This window comes from Cryptomeria japonica, chromosome 5 (assembly GCF_030272615.1).
Source record: "Cryptomeria japonica chromosome 5, Sugi_1.0, whole genome shotgun sequence".
Taxonomy (NCBI): Eukaryota; Viridiplantae; Streptophyta; class Pinopsida; order Cupressales; family Cupressaceae; genus Cryptomeria; species Cryptomeria japonica.
In genome coordinates this window covers 386,827,310-386,851,944 of record NC_081409.1, presented here as the reverse complement: position 1 = coordinate 386,851,944, position 24,635 = coordinate 386,827,310, and the positions used below count along the sequence as shown (strand labels likewise).

At 35.0% G+C, this 24,635-nt stretch overlaps 1 protein-coding gene across 1 annotated transcript in view; it reads left to right on the top strand.

The window, feature by feature from the left end:
- Positions 1-14,010: 14,010 nt before the first annotated feature.
- LOC131066164 (large ribosomal subunit protein bL19c) overlaps positions 14,011-24,635 on the top strand; it is a 59,195-nt gene continuing 48,570 nt past the window's right edge. The window contains exon 1 of the mRNA XM_059221473.1: positions 14,011-14,272. The gene's annotated coding sequence lies outside the window, so the exon portion shown is untranslated. The remainder of the gene's footprint in view (positions 14,273-24,635) is intronic.

Genomic DNA, 24,635 nt, shown 5'->3' with positions numbered 1-24,635 from the left:
TATAAAGAGTAATTAAAAAGTACATAATTACATTCTTAATAGTATCTCGTACCTTCTTCTGGCGTCTGGTGGTGTATTTCCTTTTTTCCTTTCAATTCTCTCCTTGGCATCCAAAATCAGGTCCTTCCACTCCCTCTCTAGAATCATGGGGGGACGCTCATACTTTAGGTTCCTCTCTAAATGGGTCCTGTATTGGTCCCTCACATACTTTAGATATGTGCCAGCTTTTTCAAGGAGCTTGGTTTTATCAAAGGTGTCATTTCTAAACCACTCAACCATTTGGTTTGTCAATTCATCTTTTAACCTTTTTTCTTGGTCATTCCACCTTTTAAAGCAAAAACAAACCTGTTAGATTTAGAAATGAACTGAAGCTACATTTATTACAATTCAAGAAATGGATCAAAGGAAAACTATTCTAGCAATGATATGAAATCAAAATAGTGGATTAGGGTTAGTTCACATATGATGTACCACCTTTTACGTATGGTGGGCCCAAATATATGCAATGCAATGTCACTAAGATGTTTATAGAAAATATCATGTCTTGCAAAAAATTCATGGGATCATTAGTCCAAAATGAGTGATCTTAAAGTAAATTTCAATTAGACTATATATAATAATAATTTTAAAGTACCTGGAACCTTTTGTATCTTTAAGGGAATCATTTCTTTGTCGCTCACCACCAATGTGGCCTGCAACATTCCCATACTAGCAATACAAGAAGATCCAAGAAATGATGGTATGTTATTAACAGTAGTCGCCTCTGGTGCATCCTCATGTGTATCTCCTCCTGCAAAAAATGAATCCACTATGAAATGCCCCCAAGAAAGAACGCTTGAAGGGAAATAAACACATAACAAAAGATAGAGCAAAAGAGGGATCTACCAACAGTGGGCGGGCCAATATGACATGCAGTAGAGGATGTTTGTATGCTATGTGTTGCTGACATTATAGTCGACAATACAAGTGGGGCTTACCTCTGATGAGGCGACGGCGACATTTGCACAGGAACATTGACAACACCTGAAGAATAATACATTAAATATATCAAACATTAAATATATGAAAAGTGCAAGAATTGTAAACAAGGATGAACCTTTATTTTGAAGATTGACAGTATCAAGTATGATGTGTTTTGGGTACTCAAAGTGATAAGCCAAGCAAGCGATAATACAAGAAAATCGGCATCACCTGAAGTACCTGCAACAACCTAATCATGGCAACGACTTTCATGAGGGCAGATAAATTGCTGTAAAAACAACGCGTACATATTTTAGTTAATGACATAAAAGAGAATAAAATATAAACCATTATTGAAATTTTTTTATAATTAAAGCTTTCATTACTGCTTACTTGCAAGTTTTCTGTTGTTTGAATCAATACTTGCAACCTCTCTCGTATCTCATCCGTCATAGGATGCATGCCTGCCAAAGCAACAATCTCTTTAGTAATTTTTCTAAGAGGCTTTTTTATGAATTCCATAGGGTGTGTGGAATTTTCAGGGTCATCATCGCTTAATCCTATTGATTCCACATCCCTAGAGAGGTTCTCAAGTACTGTAGTTCCCTTTCCCCGAACATCCATCTGTGTCAAGAATATCATTAACAATTACAAAATTAGTCTAAATCACTAAAAGAGAACATAATAATGTAACAGTTTGCTTCTATCTAATTTGTACAATTACAATGAGGTTTACCTCCTTGGTAGAAGTGTCACGACCTACATCCCTGTTTGCGATATGTGATGGATCCATGTCGCCCTATTACAAAGAAAAAAAATAAAAAACGTTAGCGAAATTAAACCAATAGACTTAGCAAAAAAACTTCATAATAAAATGGTATATTGGATTCATTAATTGGAGGTTGGTTAATTTAAATGGTATATAGTACGTACCACCCCCATGATATTAACTTTGTTTGTATCTATACGATTCATACTGTAATCGATTAGAAGCTCTTCGCATGCACTTATTGATTTTATCGCACATAGGAATACATGATTTCCCTCGCGCACCTCAAATATGCAATTGGGTTGTTTATTAGTTAACCCAGGTCACGCACTATTTATAAAACCTACAATATTCCTTGTTGCTTTTGGCCGATCATCAATGTATACAGCCACTCATTTACTTTGATCATAATTTTTTTATTGTATATAATTTGCTGACAGTGCATACCTACGCATACTTTTTTTATATTGAACAATTTGCATCCAATTATTGTAATTGTAACAAGGTCCGACAAACTCCATCAATTCAGCAACTTTGTTGTAACAGACCTTTATGTCGTCCATGGAAAATAAGCCGAAACCATGTAACGACGAAGGTGCTATACGATATATCCTATCATTAACACAAAAATTGGTGTTTATTGGAGGAAGTTCCTTGGGCACCCATTATTTTCTATAGATGTTTGTACCTCAGTGTCACCTCAATGTCGCCTTTGGTCTCATCATCATAAGAAAATGACCCCCCTTAAGCAAAGAAATTTTTTGTGTTTATTGATTTTTTTTCTAATCTTTTGACCTCTTGTTGATCTACCTATTGTAGACCTACTACATGTCTCACTTTCATTTTCTATTCCTGCATTTCCCTCACTCGACGAAGACAGATCTGACAAATACCTATTTGGGGGTACCTGCACTCCATCAAATGATAGAGTTAATTGGTAATGAGAGAGAAATTTTGCAAATGAGGGTAATGTTGATGAAGAAGTCAGCCCTAAAGTTGATTTTGGGATTAAAACTGGAATAAGTCCAACTGGGGCCTCAAGTGTTGATAACTGTATTAGATTTGTTGCTAATGTCGAGGTTTGAAAAACTGAGGAAGTTTTTTTTCCAAGTAATTTTAAAAAAATAAACTGTTTCTATAGGGTGTATTGACTAGTTATACCTGTCCATCCATGAGACTATGCAGGATCCTCGTCAAAGGGGTTCAGGTTCCTGCACATGTAATTCAATTATCTTATGTTAGCTAAAAATTACATAGTACACAACATGAACAACATGAACTTTGTAGACAAAAAGAGTATTAAATAATAAAAAGATATTGTCATCAAAATCATTGTAAATTTTTTAATTCCTTACCTTTACTTTATGTAGACTATGCAGGATCCTCAACGACCTGTTCCCACCAAGGGTGACAACATCACACAGGGACTATACATGAATCAACACCATCAATTGAACATCATAAGCATTACTACATTTGTAAGTTGATAAACAATAAATACATGCGTATCATAAGCATCATAAGCATCACATGATGTATCATCATATATGTAATAGAGCATCATAATTAGCATCACATATGTGTCATCATAAACATGTAATCCATCACATATGTATCATAAATCACCATCCATCACATAGGTAATAAATAATCCACATTCTATAAATAAACACAAAGTTCAAAAAATGTCACATGCATCATCATAAACATGTAATCCATCACATATGTATTTTAAATCAACATCCATCACATAGCTAATAAACAATCCAAATTCCATAAATAAACACAAAGTTTTAAAAATGTCACATAAATAGTCACTCTTCCTATCTCCATCTCCATATTAAAAGGTGCATCATGAATTAATTATGTAATGGCATTAGAATTCAAAACATAATGAATTAATTATGTAAAAAAATTCTATCGAGAAATCCATATTAAATAGATAATATACTAATCGCATACCTCATACATTTAATTCATCATCATGAACATCAAGGTCATCATCATCATCATCATCATCATCATCATCATCATCATCACCACCACCACCATCATCGTCTTCGCCATCACCATCACCATCACCATCACCATCACCATCACCATCACCATTAGCATCAGCATCAGCATCAGCATCAGCATCATCATCATCATCATCATCATCATCATCATCATCATCTTCTTCTTCTTCTTCTTCTTCTTCTTCTTCTTCTTCTTCTTCTTCTTCTTCTTCTTCTTCTTCATCATTGAGAAACTATTGATCGTGATCATCATCTACTTCATCTTCTACTTCTTCAGTATCTTCTTCTTCCATCACATTATACTTTATCGGTCTTCCTCTTGGAAACCTCTGAGTAAAATACTTGCTCACATTGGCTTGGAAGAACATAGGGCCCATCCCCAACTGGTTCAAATGAAATTGTATTAACCATTGTAAAACCATTATCATGTTCAATAACAGTTCTATCAGGATCATTTTTATTCAATCGTAGCCTGTACCATTTGATGACAAACAAAACTAATTTGAAGGAATTAAAGTCACACTCAAGTATATCATCCAAAATTCCATAGTATCGATTTTGAGACTGTTGAGGATGTATGCCATTTCTAAATGAAATATTTGTCACCTCAAAGACTACAGTGATGCCAGAATCACAAGTTTTCTTCGTGTCATCCAACTTTTTTATGCAAAATTTATGACCATTGCAACACATAGCGTTGTGGTGTTTGACCTGCGATATGTCAAACATGTAAAATTTATTGCATTGTGAGTTGATAAACATATGGGTGATTAATAAATTTATACGTACCTGTTTATCTCTTAAACCATATGCTAAATCAATTTCCCTTTGCGTAACATTGGAATCTCCATTACGATGAGCTTCTTTAACCAATGAAGCCACATCTTCCCATGTTAATGTGCATCCAGAATATTGACAACGTTCAATCCATACCATCATCCAATCAAGATTGTTTGCAATATACAAATGTAGTGCATCCCACTCTCGACCAATTCTACAAAAAATAAATAGACGTCTTACAACCGATTTATTTTGAAGATTAAGAATTCATTAACTACAATAACATCTTATAATTACCTCTCACTTTCCTCAATCTACCTTTCCCCGTCAAGTACTCCCCTTCGAATTTGTTAATGGGGTTGGGATCCCAAATGTGATCCACATGGATCTTTGCTGCAAACTTAGGAAGATATTCAGAAATGTACATCATAGTCTGGTATACCATATATCCCTCCACCATAGAACCCTCAGGATGTGCTCTTTGTCGAACCAAATCCTTCAAAAATTTCAAGTGCCTCTCAACCATCCACATTGACCTAGTGTGTACAAGTCCACACAATTTAGTCTTCTCAACTTGGTGTATGAGGTAGTGTTCTTGTGCACTGGAAAAAGATGGAGGTAGACACTTTTGCATTTCACACATTAAATGAGAAAATTTTCTCTTCCAATATTTTATATCTTCTTTATGGATTTCTTTACATGACAACCACCTACAAGATATTCAAAACACAAAAAAAATATTACATAACAAGTAAAACAAATCACAAATATAATATCTATACAACGAACTGAACAAATATCACTACTTACCTCATGTATTTTTCAAGATCGTGTATGACTTGCTTGACATTATTTTCGAAGTTGTCTGGGAGAGATAGAGGTGGAACGTACTGCAACAATTATAAAATTATCTTTTCATTTTTTCTAACATAATACAATGAAAAGTACACATACACGCAGTACTTAAATACATAGTAAAAACACAAGAACATGAATTACCTTAATGAAGGTATGCCAATCATGCGTTTTCATCCCTGACCCAAATTCACTTTTCTTTGATATGAGATTGTTTATGTTTGCAGCAAATCCTATGGGAAATCAAATTTTTTCGTATGACTTCTTTTATAGCATTGCTTTGTTGGTTCGTTAATAACCAAGGAAGCTCACTTATATTAATCTGGTCTCCATGGCTATTTGATTGAATGACATTTATCATTGCATGATTGGAATCCTGAATGTCACTACATATTTTGACAATTTTTTCTTTGTCACGCCTTCCATCCAATATTTTCCATAATGTCTTTGTTATATTTTTTTCAATATGCATAGTATTAAACAAATGCACAATTTGTAACTGCTCATAGTAGAGCAACCTCCTAAATTGTCGAGGATAACTTTTTAGTCCCTTAGGAAGGTGGTCATTTATGCCTTTACGACCTTCATGATCATCAATCACATCATCAATAAACAAAACAAAATAGAAAAGATGTTTTATGACAAACCATTAGATGGAATGGCATTACCTTGACGATTAATTCTATTATATTCCAACTTCCATAGGTGAGGTGTCATTCTTCGTGGATTAGATGTATTCTCTTATTTCCCATTGAAAAGATGTTTTTTAGTATTTTAATACTTATGATTTTTGTGGAGAAAGTGCCTATACTCATCAAACACATGCTTTCCTAAACTTTTTGAATGACGAGATTTCATCTTTGGACCATAAACTAGACATGCAAATTTTCCCTTTGTTTGAAGACCTACAAGATAATGTATAATTGGATTAAATATGATAATTTTTTGAATTATAATGTTCATGCACAACTTAAACACTATAACATATCACAAAAATGTGTTAGCCCTAGGGCATCATGTATTGTCCATAGAAGCATCACATGGAATTGAAATTGTCTTTGTCCTATTGGTCTAGAAACGTCATACATAGTGACACCATTCCATAACTCCAGCAACTCGTCGATAAGAGGCTCGATATATAAATTCATATCTTTAACTTGGTACTTATCTAATCGAATGAACAAAAACATTACATAATTATTATGATCATTTTACTGCAATATTTATAATTAAATGTAGACGACTATATTTAAATGGTAAAATACCTAGAACAATCATTGCCAACATTATGTGCTCCCTCTTTATTGACATCTATGGAGGAATGTTATTGTTGATAACAAAAACATGCCACACTGAGTAAATAGATCTCATTTATCCAAATGGTTTGACACCGTGCGCTGCCAATGAAAGCTTGAGATTATGGGGTTCTTCTTTAAAGTGTGGCCACTTTTCCTCTATGTCCATAAATGCTGAACCATCTGCAGGCATTCGAATAGTGTCATCTTGACTTCTATTGCGTGCATGGTAATCCATAAATTGTGCCAAGCTAGTGCACTTGAATAATCGTTGCATACATGGATTAATGGGAATATAGCGAGGAACCCTTTTTGTTATTTGATCTGTTCGATATCTACTGATATGACATTCAGGACATTCAGTTCGAAATTCATGTTGTTTGTGATATATAATATGATCATTGGGACAAGCATCTATTGCTTGATACTCCATTCCAATATCTTTCATAATGGCAGATTATTCTCGGTATGAGCGAGGTAGAATATTTGATGGTGGTAACAAAAACTCACCTATCAATCTACAACAAAAAAATATAATTTGTTAATATAAAGAATATTAATGGTACAACATGATTCACCATTTATTATGACATATATGACACACCTTAACATACGTGAGATTGTTATGTTAGATAAACAATTCATAACCTTCAAGTTCACCAACAACAATACAACAGAGAGAAGAGTTGTCTGTGAGCCTTTGTAAAGGGCCTCAGATGCCTTCTCAAGTAGAGGGACATCATGAACAACATCAAGGTCATCTTCATCATCATGATTAGCTGTGTGAGTACTAAATGTGTCATGGATCAATGTATTTGTACCATCATCTTCAATTGTGTTTTGTGGCTCATGATCGTCATCTTCCATGGGATCATTATCTTTAGCTTCGATATTCACACCTCCATGTTCATCCACTTCAAAAACCATATTCTCCGGGTTGTGATGATCCATATCATGTGCTCCGGGGTGCTTGACCTATATAAAATTGATAAACATAAATAAACCATGATCATGATCTCATAATCAAGTGATTTATTATGTATATAAATTGTTAAAACGATATAATGAAAAACTTACCAATGGATGATAATCATGTCCACCTTCAATGTGACCATGCAGCCTACAATGTTTCTTAGCTATTTTGATTAGAAGTCTTCTAGTCTTTAACCCCCTAAAATTTTTGTAGGGACAATAACATTTTCCATCACCTTTTCTTTTCAAGTTAGACCACAATCTAGCAATTGTCTCCTTATTTTGTTGTTCGTTGATATTGTCTGACATGGTATTTCTTCATAGGCAAGAAAATCGGGCTATAGAACTAGTTATATAGAAGTTGAAATGTTAGTTATGAAATCACGTTTCAGTATAATATACCAAATTAAATTACTTGAACATAGAAATTACCATCATTGAACCAAAACCATTTAACTCTTCTTTTTCATCTCAAAACATGTCTAATGGCTTTGTGGTATGCAATCCTTGTATCATATCTTAAGTTGACTAATGTCTAATTGGGGTAATCCATGAGTGTCTAATGTGAATTCATTATCAATGTTGTGAAGTCATCGAGAGTATGGTGATAGTCATTCCTTATAGGATCCTCTCAATACTGTCCAAATCAGTCTAAAAGGAAAGCAACTATCCATTCCCATGCTCATGCATACTTACATGACTAATGTTGCCCTTTTGTATCCTAAACATTGGAGAGACCTTATCTGACCTACCTAATCAATGTGGTTGTTGTCCTAATATGAAATACTGAGTTCTACCCTTGCCTCTACATCAAACTTCTCACATCATGTTTCTTCAACAAAATACACTAATATGAATTGAGCCAACACCATGAGGATAGGGTCAAGTATCATGGCAACTAATCATAATACGTGAAGACGGGGTTCACACATAAGTGTTGGCTCTCAACAATGCCACACTTCCAAAATTGTCAGTCTCAAGACTTCTCCTATTGGGTCAACACTCATTGATGGCCACAAGGCCAAATCAATGTATCTAGGCTTCGAACTCCTTACTCTAGGCTTGGAGGACCCTACACAAGGTCTGTGAACACTCACTTGGTATTACAATAGAAAGAGCCTTCCTTTAGAACTTTGTTTGCAACACACACATCATTGGTAACAATTATTATGATGGATGGTCTATTAGGACGGTAAATAAAATGCTTATTCTTTTTCCACCCTTTGAAACTACAACAAGGTATTTGACTTGGCAGGGTCCCCACACATCACTTCAACAACAAACATTAGGCAATTCAACCTTTTGCCTTCTCAATGCATTTTTTTTTTCTTTCACTGGTTTTCTCAGTCCGATACATAGGGATATCAACCTTTCATGGCATCATCACACGCGCCTTCCAATATGTAGTCCTTTCATATTTTAGGTGCCTACACACTATGCTGTTGTTAAGTATTGATGTAGTCTTAAGACATCTCATGACTCCATTACATGTCCACACTTGGGTTTACAAACACAACTCTGTCAAAACAAAAATAATATCACTAGTAAAACTATGACTGTGACAATCAATACCCTTAGGACAGTCATAGAAATTTAATCTATTTCATTTGGTTTTGATCCACAAACCCTTCCAAAGGTTGCATAGGGTCGCCTCACCCCTCTCTCTATCATCAACCACTTCAAAATACCAATCGCTTGGTCTTCCCACCAAATTATTCACTCTTACTGCCTTTTACTGTCTGATACATAGAGATATCAGGCTGTCCTCATGCCCAAACACGTACCAAATCTAATTTGGAGCCCTACACACAATATAATATGATACATAGCATGAACAAAGGCCTTCCCACACATTTGGGTGAATTTATATGCATGAGAGACCAAATTATACATTATTTACTCCTCTCGGTAAACACTAGGCAAGGTTTTGACATTTTTTGGAAAAACTATGATATCTTCTTTAAAACACTATGAAATTCAATGCCACAAAAAGACAAAATGAAGTTAACTCTATAAATTGCAATCTTGTATTTATTTTTAATCGATTCTTTCCTACATTGTTTGATCTGCCATTTTGTTAGAAATCTCATCTCTATTATGCTTTGATGGATGTCGCATCCTTTTACAAACCTCACATTTTGACACTGGTAGAAAGGATTTTAGCAAAGGTTGTGGAATATGGCTTTTAAATCTACCAATTGTCATTCCATATTGTGCATATGGCTTTTACATGTAGAAGAAATATATTTGATAAATAGGCCATATGGTGGATGATAAGTGAAGGATTTTTCATACTAAAGGTGTGACACTAGTGGCTTTGGTACATGAAGGTGACTAGAGGTTGTGGAAGGAGAAATGGTGGAAGTTGGATCTATGGTAGTGGGAGTAGATGTTATTTACGCATGAAAATGTTAAGCTAATACTCTTAAAATAGCTAGGAATCCAACTTAAGGCGTTCTATTTGTTAATAAATTTCTCTACCATTGAGCTACTGCCCCCTTTCTTACCATTCCATTGTTGGCTTGAGTGTAGATTATTTTCAACACCCATTATAAGACACATTATAGGTTCTTGGGGCTCCTAACCTTACCTAGCTTTGATAACATTTTGAGCTACTACTCATGGACTAGTTAGGTTACCAAGATATGACCTTCTATTTGTTGTTAGAATGCGATCTATGACTAAGTATTAGAGGATCTTACTAACTTGGGTATCATGCTTTTATGTGTCTCTGACATGACTCCTAGTAACTATATAAGGATCTTACTAGTCCTAGATCTATGCAAACATTTTAGTCATCTTGTGACAACCAAAGAGGGCTATAGTAATAAGTCTTCATGATGGAAGTCCATTAAAGGTGGTAGTCAACATAGTGAAAAATCCTAATCATGTTTAGAGCAATAGGCAACCCTAAGAACAAGAAAAAATAGTCATGTGATAATGCATAGGACAACCTTAATGCCCAAGTTTAGAGAGAATATATAAGATGAATAATGATAGTCTACCAGCAGGGATAAAGACAAGGGTAAGTTCAGTGTCAGGTATGTATAAGCATGAATTTCCTGAGTTAGCATTAGAGTATATATCAGCCAGTATGATACACATATTTAAATTAAGATTTGTGCATCATTGAATATAAATTAAGATGTTCTTAATCAAGTCAATGACAGTTAATATCATATTAAGTTAAGAAGCAAAATTTTATCTATTTATACAAACAACATTAAAATAACATAACGTTGCTACCAGACATAACATATAAATATATATATTTGCACATAATCTCAAGAATACAAAATACAATCAGATTCAAGTTATGCAAATTATGGTAATACTGCAAATTCTTATAAGGAATAACAAACTGATTATAATGAAATGAATATAAGTGGTTAATGTTGATACAAAGTAACACTAACAGGAAACTTTGATGACAATCTAATACACATCACTGTTGAACTTACCCCTGCCTCATATAACCCTATGTTCGCTAGGCCCCACCATAATTAAAAGATCCTAATTACTACTGCCCTAAACCTTGCATTGACTATCACAATTTGATAGTGAGTTGAGTTAGTCCATTAGCGAGATTGGGAAATAGTTTGGTATTGAGTTTGGTGTTGGTGGAAGGTTCAAGGAGGTACACTATGACATGAAATGACTCTTCTTGTCCCTCATGTGAATGTGCTCCTTTTGAAGCACTACGACATGGATGACCCTTCCTTCCATTTCCTACACCCTATTTTCTAACCCACACCTCATAACCTTTACCTCACTTTCTATCATTATTACCTTCCATCTACCTTTCATATCCCCTCTCTTAACCTCCTTCACTTTCCTACATCCTATCCTAAACCTTAACCTCATACACATTTACTTTTACTTCACCTACCTAATCCCATTCCATCATTCACATCCTTTTATCTCCCCCCATTCACTTTCCTACCTTCCAAACCCCTAACATATCCTAACTTACTCTTTCACCATTACATCCTTCATCACTTACCTCCCTATCTTATCCTAACCCACACCTCATAACCTTATACCTCTCAGCTTCCATTTTATACCACCTTCCTATCACGGTATGCTTATCCTCCCTTCCAAAACACCGACAAAAAATGGCACTCGATCACTACACAATGGTCTGATGGTCCAACAACGGGGAGTTTCTATCACAACCATATATACCAGCATCCATACCCAAGGTAAGCTCCTCAGCTAGAGCCTCCGTTCAGGCCACTTCCAATGGATGTCGGATACAAGAGTGGCACAATCTGTGTTCTTCCCTATTTGATCACATAGGTTTAGGTCATCCCGGTCCTTAATTAGGGTCTGCCCTAAGAGGTTATGCCTATAAAGAGGATAATTGATCATTTCATTTGATCAACCATCCAAATCAATCTCATTTTTCTCTTTTTCTACCAGACTGAATATGAGCTAGGGAAAAAAAAATTATGAGCAGGAAAATTCATTATAATAAAGATAAAACTTGATCATCAACCAACACAAATGCAACCTCCTATGTATATTTTAAACAATTTCATCACTACATAAAGAAAATTCGACAGATTGTCACAAACATAACGTTTTTTTCTTCAAGAAAACATCTTGTGAATGAATTGGTTGATTACCCTACTTTTTTTCTTCAACCGGATCTTGGCGGCACCGCAATCCAAAATTGTTTCCCTCCTTGTAATGCCCAATTTTTTTGTGAATATGGTTGAGGTCGACGAGACGAAGAGGAGGGGTTAATGTTTATCAAATGACTTGTTTTTTTTTGTTTTTTTTTAAAATTAAGTAATGCCTGCGATCGTCGAAGTTTCAACGAACGTAGACACTTTTTAAAAAATACACAAATTTCATTGCCAATTCCTTCTCCATCAAAACAAAATGTTGAATTATCGTCGGAATTCTAACAAATGCGAGCATTTTTTTCAAAAAAAAAATCAAATTTGGTCACAATATGCCTTCTCCGTCGGAAACCTTCGTCAGAATTTTAGGCCAAATGTATTAGTGTTTGAATTGTGAACTATGATAAGCATTGTAGTGGATGCAGCTAGATCTATAGTTCAACCCTATTGATGTCTTTGTATTTGGAGTAATGTATCTTGCCCTAAAGAAGTGATCTTTAGTGTTTGCAAGTCTCTTTTATATCTTACTCTAAGGTTGTGCACCTTAGCCTTGCAAGTCATCTCAGGGGCAGTAAGCTCCTTGGCCTTTGGCCTAAACATTAAAACTAAGTTATTCATATAGTGAGATAGTTCTCACTATAGTTTTTCCCTATTTGGGTTTTCCACATAAAAATCTTGGTGTTAATGTGTGGTTGCTTTTGTGGTTTCATTTGTTTAATTTCATGAATAAAGAATATAGAATGAATGATAAGTAAAAAGGCTAATTCCATTTGAGTTTTTGTATATGTTGATTCACCCCCCTCTTTGCATCTAATAGTGTTCAACTCTCTCTCTCTCTCTCTCTCTCTCTCTCTCTATATATATATATATATATATATATATATATATATATGTCTTTCATCTCTATCTATCCCTCTCTCCTCTCTCTTTATCTCTCCATATCCTTCTCCTCCAACTCCGTCTTCTCTATATCTCCCTATCTCTCTCTATCTTTATCTCTCCCTCCAACTCTCTTTCCATCTCTCTTTATTACAAACATACCATATGTTGTTGGTAATGGGATTTGATTATCTTCTCGATTCAAATGTTTTAGCTATTATATGTTTGGATCTGTATATGTAGATGCATAATTTAATTGAAAATATCACTTCTACACAAATGCATGCAAAAATAAGACCAATTTTTTTGACCATCCATACCTCCTCGACATACCCATTACACACCAAGGTACAATTGCTAGTAATATCAGCTATGAGGGGTATGAAAAGCCTCGAGGAGCATTTGACATCCTTTTCCTTTAAGATAGATGGGAATGATCAACTCAATATTTTTTTGATAGCAATTTAATAATCAATTTTCTAAAATTAACATTTATGTTATTTTACACTAACATTCCGAGCTGAAAGCAATTAATCCATGTCGATTTATATTAATTTTAGATTCACATAAAAAAAATGTTTATTTGTAACCTTTATACCCCCTAGCACAAACATTATCCTACTGAAACGTTAGTAAAGCGTCTGTTTTCCTTTACACCCCAAATCTTAAACGTTATCCGCTAAAACGTTAGTAAAGGGATGTGGGTTGCTGGATTTGGCTGATAATTCTTTTTTTGCGGCATCTGTTTTCAGGTGCGTTGCTCGATTCAATTTCGCTCTGTTCTGCTGTAGATTGTGTTTTTTTTAAAAAGTATATGCAATGTATTTTTTTCGGGTACGTTATTTGCATGAGACTCTAGCAGATATGGGCTACAATTGTGTGACCAACATTTTTTTAACATTAAAAAATACATTCTTTTTCGTTTTAACCTTCTCGATGATGGTCGCAATGTCGAGAACCATTTGAGGCACAGGTATGGGCTACAATTGTGTGACCAACATTTTTTTAACATTAAAAAATACATTCTTTTTCGTTTTAACCTTCTCGATGATGGTCGCAATGTCGAGAACCATTTGAGGCACAGGTCTTCCAAAATTTGCTACTTTGCTACTCGTGGTAACTTTTGTTTGGTATTAAAGGGGGATTTTTTCGTTGGATACTTTTAACTGTTTCAAAGACTGCGTATTTTTCTCCCGATCTCAATGGTTTTGTAATGTCTACTTTGATACGTAAAATTTACTAAAGAAGACATTGCAATTTTGGTTTGGCTCTGGTATTGTTATCTTCCAAGTGCCTTCTTTTTGGAAGTTATCTGGGGTTTAGCTTTCGTTTTAGTTTGTAGAAATATATGTTTTTTGTGTTTCTGCATTGATGGTATTTATTTTAAGTGATATGGTTTGTGAGGCTGATCAATTCAGAGGGACATACAGTGAAGTGGGTTTTATTCTGTCTTTGGGTTTTTTTATGATCATTTCTGGTGTATCAGCACATTTCAGTAAAATTTGTTTGACTTAGAAGCTAGCTATACCCTGTTTTTAGCGGGAATCGCTAACGGTGCAATTTTATACGTTATAAGCAATTATGATTATGTTGCCTCAAATTAAACTTTTATTGTATAAGCAATTATGTTGCAGTATCAAATGATGCTTTTTAAAAATTATCTGTACATGGCATTCTAACTTGGCCGAGCCTTTCTCTTAAAGGAAAAGTACATTGCTATAGGCAATTTGGTGTTTCGGCCCTTGTAAGGAAAGGGATTTCACATTCAATTTAATTTTGGGGTCTATTGCCTTGTTTTAAGCCTGGGTCGAGTGTTTAGCTGTACAATTCATTAGTTTTTCATCCAGGGAATTTTGGTAGCATTTCCACAGAGCAACAGTAGCAGAGTTAGGCTCTTCCATAGATTTCAAGCAATCTGATGCTGGATGTAATTTATAATACCGTTGTGGGTTTGATCATTTGCTGTTTGAAATTTCCTACCTCTTTGTTTAATGCCTTGATGGGTTTTAATGGTTATACATACTGAACATTGTCTCCCTTGATTTTCACTAGGGATAGTAGGCTTTCTTTTTAGGACCTTTGGCCTTAAAATCGAGAGAGCCTTGAGTGGCATCTAGAGTTGTCTTAAGATCATCAGCCAACCTTGTGGTCTCATGCAGCTACATTACGGCTGGTACCGCTGAGATTATCATGGGACTCATTAGACAGATGTTTTCCAGAGGTTCTTGAAACAAGGTATTTTCCATGTAGAGGAAGATTGATTCTTTTTCTATAACGTCTTTCAGGTTCTGATGTCTACTTTATTCTTTGAAAGTCTCTTACAGTTTGTTTCATCACAATCAAACCCTGCATAATTAGAGATTGTCGATTTTCTACATCCAGATCATTTTCCAGGTTTTGAATGAGAGTAACACTAAAAACTGATAATAGAATTTGTGTCTGTATGCAACTCGGTTTGCGTTGGAGAATATCTCGAGGCTGTGAAAGCTCTTAAGCATGGTAGTACCACTTTGTGTGGAAGATTAATTTTGTATCTTTTGGGTTAAAACTTGTTTCATAAAACCGTAAGTAAATTTATTCCTTTAACTTTCCCTAGATAGTGTTAATTTATGTTATATCAAATTGAGTCTTCTGGAAATTCAGACAAATTTATTCTTGCTGGCACTTGATGAAATCTGCTCTTGTAAATTACAAAGAATTCAATTTCCTCTTCACCCTCTTCAATTTTCTTTATATTTATTATCAAGCTTCATCTTGGACCTTTTATATATTCTCATACTTCCTAAGCCATTCTTGGTTATTTGTTTCCTCTTATAGTTACATTGCTTCCATTTATTTTTCATAGTTATTTTTGAGAAGGACTCTTGCATGCAACACTTGAAAACTTGGTGTAACTTTTATGTTTGGCATATAATGCATCTCTTTTTTAAAACTGTAGATATAGGATAGAGCTAATAAGTGAAAGCATGTTACAAACATAAAGCATCCAGGTACATAAACCATGATATATCAAATGGAAATGGAAATAACTACAAGAGAATGCAAACCATAGCACAAGACATATGTGGAGAAATCCTCGTGGCAAATAATTGCATATCCAAAGAGATCTAAAGAATGAATTTATCCTTCAAAAGAGTTACCAAATACAACTTCTCTCTTTGAATTTTTGGAGCACTTCATTGCTTACTACAACCTACAAAACAATTTGTGCTACCTCCTACTCCAAGCTCTAATTTATAGCCAAAAGCATTACAAAAGAAGTGGTTTATGACACAATGGATTCAAATTATGAGTCAAGTAGTCTACATGCAAAAAATAGCTCATGACGTGTATGGAAGGTACACACATATTTCTAGAAGCTTCAAGAATTTTGTCATGAACTTGAGCCTCCAATTTCAGTAGAAGACATAAACAACCCACTAGAAGATAGAATAACAATTCCCTAAACCCAAAAAAGTTTATCGGTAATGCCCCCTTCTGGTTTTGCCCTAGTTTTTACCCTAAAATCATAATTCCAAGCTCATTGAAAGTGCAATCTATAAAATAGATCTTTCCTACTAGGGTTAGGAACATTGTTTCAGTCATATGACATATCTAATTCATTAATGGAATTTAACCATAGGAGAGTTTGGATAAGGAGGCATATTAGGGTGTTTGAATGATCCTCTACCCTAGGCCCAAGAGTGGATATACCATCCCTCTTGGCCTCATGTGGCCCTTGCCATCCATATGTGGTGGTGTACCTAGTGCGGAGTCTTATAGTCGTTCCCCTTATCTTACTAACTTTATCCTTCTCCCTATGATTGGGATTCCTAAATCCAAGGGTCAGCCATGGTAGGGATTTGGGGAACTACAATGGGGTGTCCTGAAAGTCCTTCCCTCTGATCCCAAGGGCAACAACTCCTTGTGCCCCCTTGGCCTCACGGGACTGTCAATCACCACCATGAGGTGGCTTACTTAGGAGAGGACCTCATAACTGTTTTCCCTCCTCGTATTCCCTTATTATCCTTCCCATGGTTGATTTTAGAACTTAAACAAACATATGAAGATTCACACACTCTCTCTCTCTCTCTCACACACATATATATGAGATCATACTTAGATTGCATACATATCGTTCATAGGAGAGTAATTATAAATAAGATTTAGTATATTGTCCAACACAAGAACCTATTGCTTCATACCAAATCACAGTTGTGACATTGAGCTTTTGTATATCTGAGATCTGCTTATCTATATTAGATCTGATCCTTCTTCAATGGCCTCCTTGAATGCATGGGTTTTGTTCTCTTATACCCCTTCATCGGGCTTGGAAGGTTATGTCCTCCCCCAAAGTGGTGACCATTGGGACAAGAGGTGTCTCCTTGCCAATCGCATGTCCTCTCATAACTAAACCGCTCCTTCAAATCATGATTATTTATTCTCAACTAATCCTTGATCCCGTCCTAGAGGATATCGTTGTCCGGCCAGCTGTGGTTGACATATGCTGCTGTTGATGTTCTGATTATCGTTGAAAACTGGGAAGTCTTACTTTTGTAAGACAATTTCCAGCAAGTAAGGTTATGTTAGATATTTGATCTGGTGTCATGGCGGGGGCATGACACTATCAACTTATTACACATAATTAGAGGTGTTTTTTTACACCTGTTACAATGTCTTAGATGGTTTTGACACCTCTTACGGCACAATAAATAGTTATATTCTCTTCTAGTTCATGCCAAGTGTCCATAAATATTGTTATAGGCTAAATAAAGCTTCCCCACTTAATGCTACCTTGCAAAGAATGTTCCAAGTGCCTAGGAAAATAATAATAATTACGAAAAAATGTTTCTTCTTTATGGAGGTTGAGTTTAAGGTTTTAGCCTAACCAATTGATGAGTCGCTCCTTATGCAATTGATGGGCAGTTTGATATATCTTACATCCACCTACTAGATCTTTGTTTTGCTACGAGTTACCTCTTTCATTTTTTAGCTTTGGTTTGCTATAGTTACTTCTCTCCATTTTTAGCCAATTGAAGCTTTTACATTAATAGGTAGCAAAACAAGTGTTGCAATATGTCAAATGACTCTTGATTTTGACATTCTTTACTAGAGGACAAAAGATTATAAGTTATAATTTTGATTGGGATGATTTAGTTGATATTCAAAGATCAATTATTGCCTATATTTGTCCTTGGGCTTAGGAGTTGTTTCATAGAAGATTAAGCTTCATCACATTGTAGCCTTATCTTCCTGAAGTATAGTACAAAGCAAGTGTTATTGTTAGATGTGAAGCTATGTTGCAAGGTTTGTCCCTTGGGTTGCCGGATCCGGGTTTGGTTCGAACTTGGTTTGGATTTGGGTTCTGTTCCTTTGCGGGTTTGAGTAGGGTGCGCCATTTTGGGGCTTGGTTCATCCTAGGCAAACTCGTGGCAAACCTAGATGCCCATGCACCAAAAACAAACAAAAATTTGCAAGTTTTAAACCTTTTTTGGTGTTCAATTTGACTTCAATGCCATGGGAACCCTAAAAGTGACCATTAAAACCATAGAAACGAGACCTGCATTGACTCGTCCATAATATATATATATATATGAAATATAACATTTAAGTATTTTTTCCTTTCTTATACTTTTAAGTTATATTTCATGTATATATTGGTAGGATGTTTGAGAGTGGTTTCAGATCTCTAGGAGTTACAATGCAAATTTGTAATGTCCCTTTTTGTAAATGCCCTACTTTTTGCCCAAAAATCACAAATCTAGAATGAAACAAGGGCAAACATAGTTAGGGATATAATCTTCATTTAAGAATAAAGATGAAATAAGCCTATTTTTTTGAAACCTGCAAATGAGATCTGACAGCAATGTGGATATAACCCATGAAATACATCCAATTCTAGGGTTAGAATGTGTATATATTGATCTACACAATCAATATCAACAATTATATGGAAACTCAACCATAACAAAGATTGAGTTGGAAGACATGATGACGTGCCCCAAGTATTCTCTACCCTAGGCCCAACAACAAGATTTTATCCTCAGTGACCCCATGTGGTCCTTAACCATTATCATGAGGTGGCGTACCTAGTGAGGGCTTTACATTGTTCCCCTCCATCATATCAACCTCTCATCTCATATGATTGATTCACTTCAACAACTGATCCCTGTGGAGATAGTAGGGAAGCTACAATAGGGTGCCTTTGACCCTCAACCCTAGGACCAAGGTTAGGACCTTATCCTCCTTGGCCTCATGTGGTCCTTAACCGATGGTCCTTAACCATCATCATGAGGTGGCCCCGTGGTCCTTAACCAATGGTCCTTGACCATCTTTACAAGGCGTTGTGCCTAGTGAGGAATCTCTCACCAATCCCCCTTTTGTGTCCCTTCCTTCTATCACAATTGCAAACAATGATAAAACACACAAATTATACATCACGATCTTCAAGTATTTTTTTTTTTTTTTTGATAAAAGTGGATGAACCACTGAAATTATATTAGATCTTTATAATTTTCTACATGGTGTCTGGTTCAATGAGCACTGAAGGGAAAGAACTATTAAGAAAACCCTTCAGTATTGCTCAAGAGAACAAAAGCCTATCTACCCATTACATAAGCCCATAGGCATCCCAAATAAAAACCCCCCAATTACATAGCCATTTGCATTAGATATAAAGGAAGCTTGTGAGAAGCTTGTGAGAACCAATAGAGAAGATATCATCCCAAAAAAAGTCACCTCTGCCTGAACATAAAACAGTGCCATCACCCAAAAAAAACCAATCTGTCTATGCTCCTCATGTATCCAAGTCTCTGCAAAGAACAAAATACAAGGCCAGAAGGGAACCAAGAAAAAGCACTCCTGCCAGCATAAAAATGGTTAGCGAACATATGCCCATCCATATAAGAAGCAGAGAAGGATGATGAGAACCCTTAGGAAACAGGATGAGACCAATCCACAGAATAGTCCATAGCAAAAACCACAATATCAATAATAGGATAAGAAGCCATCTGCTCCAACATAGTAGCTGCACTTTCCAATTTCTCAAAAAAAGCCACCAACCCCCGATTTTGCCAAGAACTCTCCAAACAACGCAGAGCATTTTGAGTTAAAAAGAAAACACAAAGATTGAATAAATGCCATATCTGCACACCATCTTAATTTTGAATAATATTAGCAATATTAGATTGTATGATAATTATTAAATTATATTGATAGTATTATACTGTATTTACAGTATTATATTATTTTAACGACATCATATTGTGTTAACAGTATTTTATTTTATTAAGTATTATTCTCATTATGAATATACATAAAATATGTTACAAAATATAAAGTACATGGATGCAAAGGGAATAGTTTGTAAAGATATGAACATTAGAAGAACATACATAATTTAAGTGCATGAATATTAGTGATGTATATATATATATATATTTATTATTTTCATTCATCCTTACCAAATCGCAGCACTTGTACCCTCAGTGCTGGATTAATGATATTAAATTGTACTAATGTTAATTGTATTTGTAGTATTAATTTTGAATAATATTAGCAATATTAGATTGTATGATAATTATTAAATTATATTGATAGTATTATACTGTATTTACAGTATTATATTATTTTAACGACATCATATTGTGTTAACAGTATTTTATTTTATTAACAGCATCTTATTATATTAATAACATCCTACTGTAATCTTAGTTGACCATATTCTTACCAGCACAGACCGTGGGACTGCTGACCTTTTTTCTTTATTTCCTCTTTCTTATGTATTATCACAGATTTCCACTTATCTGTGTTGTGTGATGACTGATAATAATAGTCAGACTTTCCTTTCTTTCTTACTATTCCCGTATTCTCCTCTCTTACCTTTTTCGTGTGTGTGTCGCTGGAGGAAAGGTGGTCAGAGTTCTTTAATATCTTTGACTGACTATGACCCTTAAAGGATATGACTCACCCTTAGAGTCGTGTCTTTCTGATTTAAATTTGTTATTCTTAACACAGCCCGATGTATTGGTAGTATGATCGGTGCTTTGTAATAAACTAGTTTGATATAGGTAATGGACGTACATATTAATAATGCCATATCAATAATAATAATAAATTTTATATAATATAGTATATATATTAATTGTAAATAATACAACTGTTCAGACATGGACCAGCTAGGACTCGAACCTAGGACCTTCCATGTGCTGCTGGAGTGCTCTACCACTGAGCTACTGACCCCTCTTGGACCAGTCCATCATTGGTCCGGGTGTGGCTTATTTCCAACACCAACACCTCCCCTTAAGCCACACCTCTCGTGTGCTTGGGGCTCCTAGCTTGGACCTGGCTCTAATACCATGTTGAGACATGGACCAGCTAGGACTCGAACCTAGGACCTTCCATGTGCTGCTAGAGTGCTCTACCACTGAACTACTGGCCCCTCTTGGACGAGTCCATCGTCGGTCCGGGTGTGGCTTATTTCCAACACCAACAACAACAATTAGTAACCATTAAAGACCTATATCTTTTAATAGTAATAATGTATAGAAATAATTAAAGGAATCAATAGAATGGATATATGTATATATATTGAATACAAACATAATACAAGGGATATTACAAAATTCTAGGTTTTATAATATCTTATAAATTTCCAAACTTAGTCAAATTTCAGTAATCAGCAGGTCCCTATTAGCATTCTCTTACTCTCTCTCTCACTCACTTTATCTGCCCTGAACTCTAGACCTATCTTTTCCCTATCACTCTTCCTCTATCCTCTCTCTATCTCACTCTCTCGTCTCTCTCACTCTCTCGTCTCTCCCCAAGATCTAGACCTATCCTTCTACCTCTCTCTCTCTTTCTCACCCTCAAACCCCCACGAGGGGTGCTACCCTCGATCTCATTTTGGTGTTGCTCTCAAACTCCCATCAAACTTTAAACAAGTAATATGTCAACGAGGAATCATGATCATAAATATCTACATAATGCATATCCCTTGTTACAAATCTCTGCACATTCATAGTTGAAAAAATGAAACTTGAACTCAATATTATTATTTTGATTTTGAACTTGAAGTATATGATGCTATGATGGTATGATCATGATTCATGATGCTATGATTACAAGTTTATGGTGGTTTTGTTGTTTATAAAATGCTATGTAATATTCTAACCCCTCAATTCATGTATATGTGTGTGTGTGTGTCTATATATATATATATATATGCTAACGAACCCAAACAAACCCAAAACCCATTTTCAAAATTTCATCGAATTGGTGAACCAGGTCTTCGAACTCGGATCTGAACCCGAACTCGAAAACCGACGACTTAGCTGTGAAGCAATATGGTTATGTAGAGTTTTGAGTTATCTACAACTTTGTGACTCCAATTATTTGTGACAATCAAGGAGTCTTGAAGTTGAGGTTTATCATCTTTACATTCAAAAATTGATTTATGTTGATGGTATTCCTCTCCAATACTACACGTTGTTAGGAATGGTTTGCTGCTCTATTGATTAAATCTCTTGGTGCTATTCTCTTTGTCAAGTTTTGGGACAAAAAATTGAGTTTTCTTTGATTAAATCAATAAGGGGGGCATATTGGACATAATGTTAGAATACACCTTATATATAGACATTTATTGCTTATGGTAATGATGTAATAACTCCACATAATTTATGTCTAAAAGAAATTTACAATTAAGTTACAACCAACTTGTAACTTATGCATTTAATAACATACAAGCCACACTCATTGAAGTGTATGTCATTCATTTCTCTCAAAATCTATGCATTCTATTCTTCAAACAAGCTCTCTTGATTAAAAATATTTTGAGTGGAGTTTGGCATTATTGAAGATGACAAGTGAATGGTGCATGGTTTTCTTCTGGTCCTAAAGAGTCTTATTTTGTTTTTGTCTCTACTCTTTATTTTCACAAGATGTGTTAAGTGAAAGAATGTTGCAATTACTTATGATGCCCTTTGTGAGTAATTAAGATTAGAACAAGATAAATTGTACTATTTTGGTTAGTTAGATTTTGTTGGCTTCAAAAAGAAAGCATTTGTAGAAAAATGGGAGGTGACTTGCTTCCAAAGGATCAAGTGGTTCACCTCAAACTCCTTATAGGAGAGAAAAACATTCTCCTTCAAATTTATCTTTATATCTTGTATTTTTCAAAAAAGTGGCAAGAACAAGGAGGAATGCTACTATAGCAGCATGATTGGTCATACTTAATAATTGTGTTGGAAGATAATTAAATTTCTCAAGGAGGTTATGAAGAAACCTGATATCAAGATTGATTCACCTTCCTCAAGCTCCTCCAAAGTTAAACAAGTGTCTCTTTTTGCTAGATATTTCTCCTTGATTGCTTATGATACTCTATATAGTGATTGGATCTTTGATTTTGGGGCTCTAAATCATGTTTAAGGATGCGCATCTTTTCCTTATAACATGGAGTAGCACCAAACCAAATCCTTGTAGGTGATGGTTCTTCTCCTTATTTGGCAACATATCTCAACTTTTTCTTGTTGCTTTATATCTACAAATTATTCATTTAGGAGATGAAAAGGAAGTTGAATTTTCAATAGATAGGGTCCTTATCAAAGATATCATGGATATGTTTATTGTTGTTGCTTTTGGTGTCAGCGATTCTTTAAGATTATACAAATTTGATTCCTTTGTGTCATCACCTTTACATGCTTTCATTGCTCATGCAGATTATGTAAGAAAAAAATGGCATGAGAGGCTTGGGCACTTAAAATTTAAATGAACTGTTTGGTGGTCTTTGTTCTATTTCTATTTGCGATGGATGTGCTTTTGGAAAACAATATGAAGAGAAAGTTGACGAAGGTGAGAGAGAAGGTGCCAATTTAGCTTGTGAATGATAATCTTCACAACTTTCTTTCTCTATCGGTTTTAGGTGCTAAGTAGTTGCTCACCTTCAATGATAACCATTCTCATAGAGTTTGGGTGTACTTCTTGAAGCACAAGTGTATTTGCTGGATAAATTTGTTGCAGTCAAGACATTTGTTCACAATTGTGTAGGTCATCATATACAGAAGCTAAAAAACAGATAATGGGGGGCATATTCAAAGTTAAGAAGTTTTTTGTACATCTCAAGGCATTCAGTTTTAGCTTGTTCTTCCTTATGCACCACACCAGAATGGTGTACTGAAGAGGAAGAATCATTTATTGATGGAGATAACTCAATGCATGGTGCTTTCCAGAGGCATGCATGATAAATATTGGGACAAACTAATTAGTAATTCTTTTCTAAATTTCTATTTGCACCCTTTTACTTGTTCTTATGGGTCTTCTTTAAACTCAATTTTAAAATTTTTTTTTGGGGTCCATTGCCAAGTTCTTTTCCAAAACTAATTGTCCTATTTTGGTCTTTTTTCTTGAAGAAGTTGCTTGGGGGCATGCAAGTATAGAATTTGTGTTCTCTAAAGAGCTTTTTACCATTTTAAAAATTATTCTTGAAGTTCTCTTAATCTTGTTG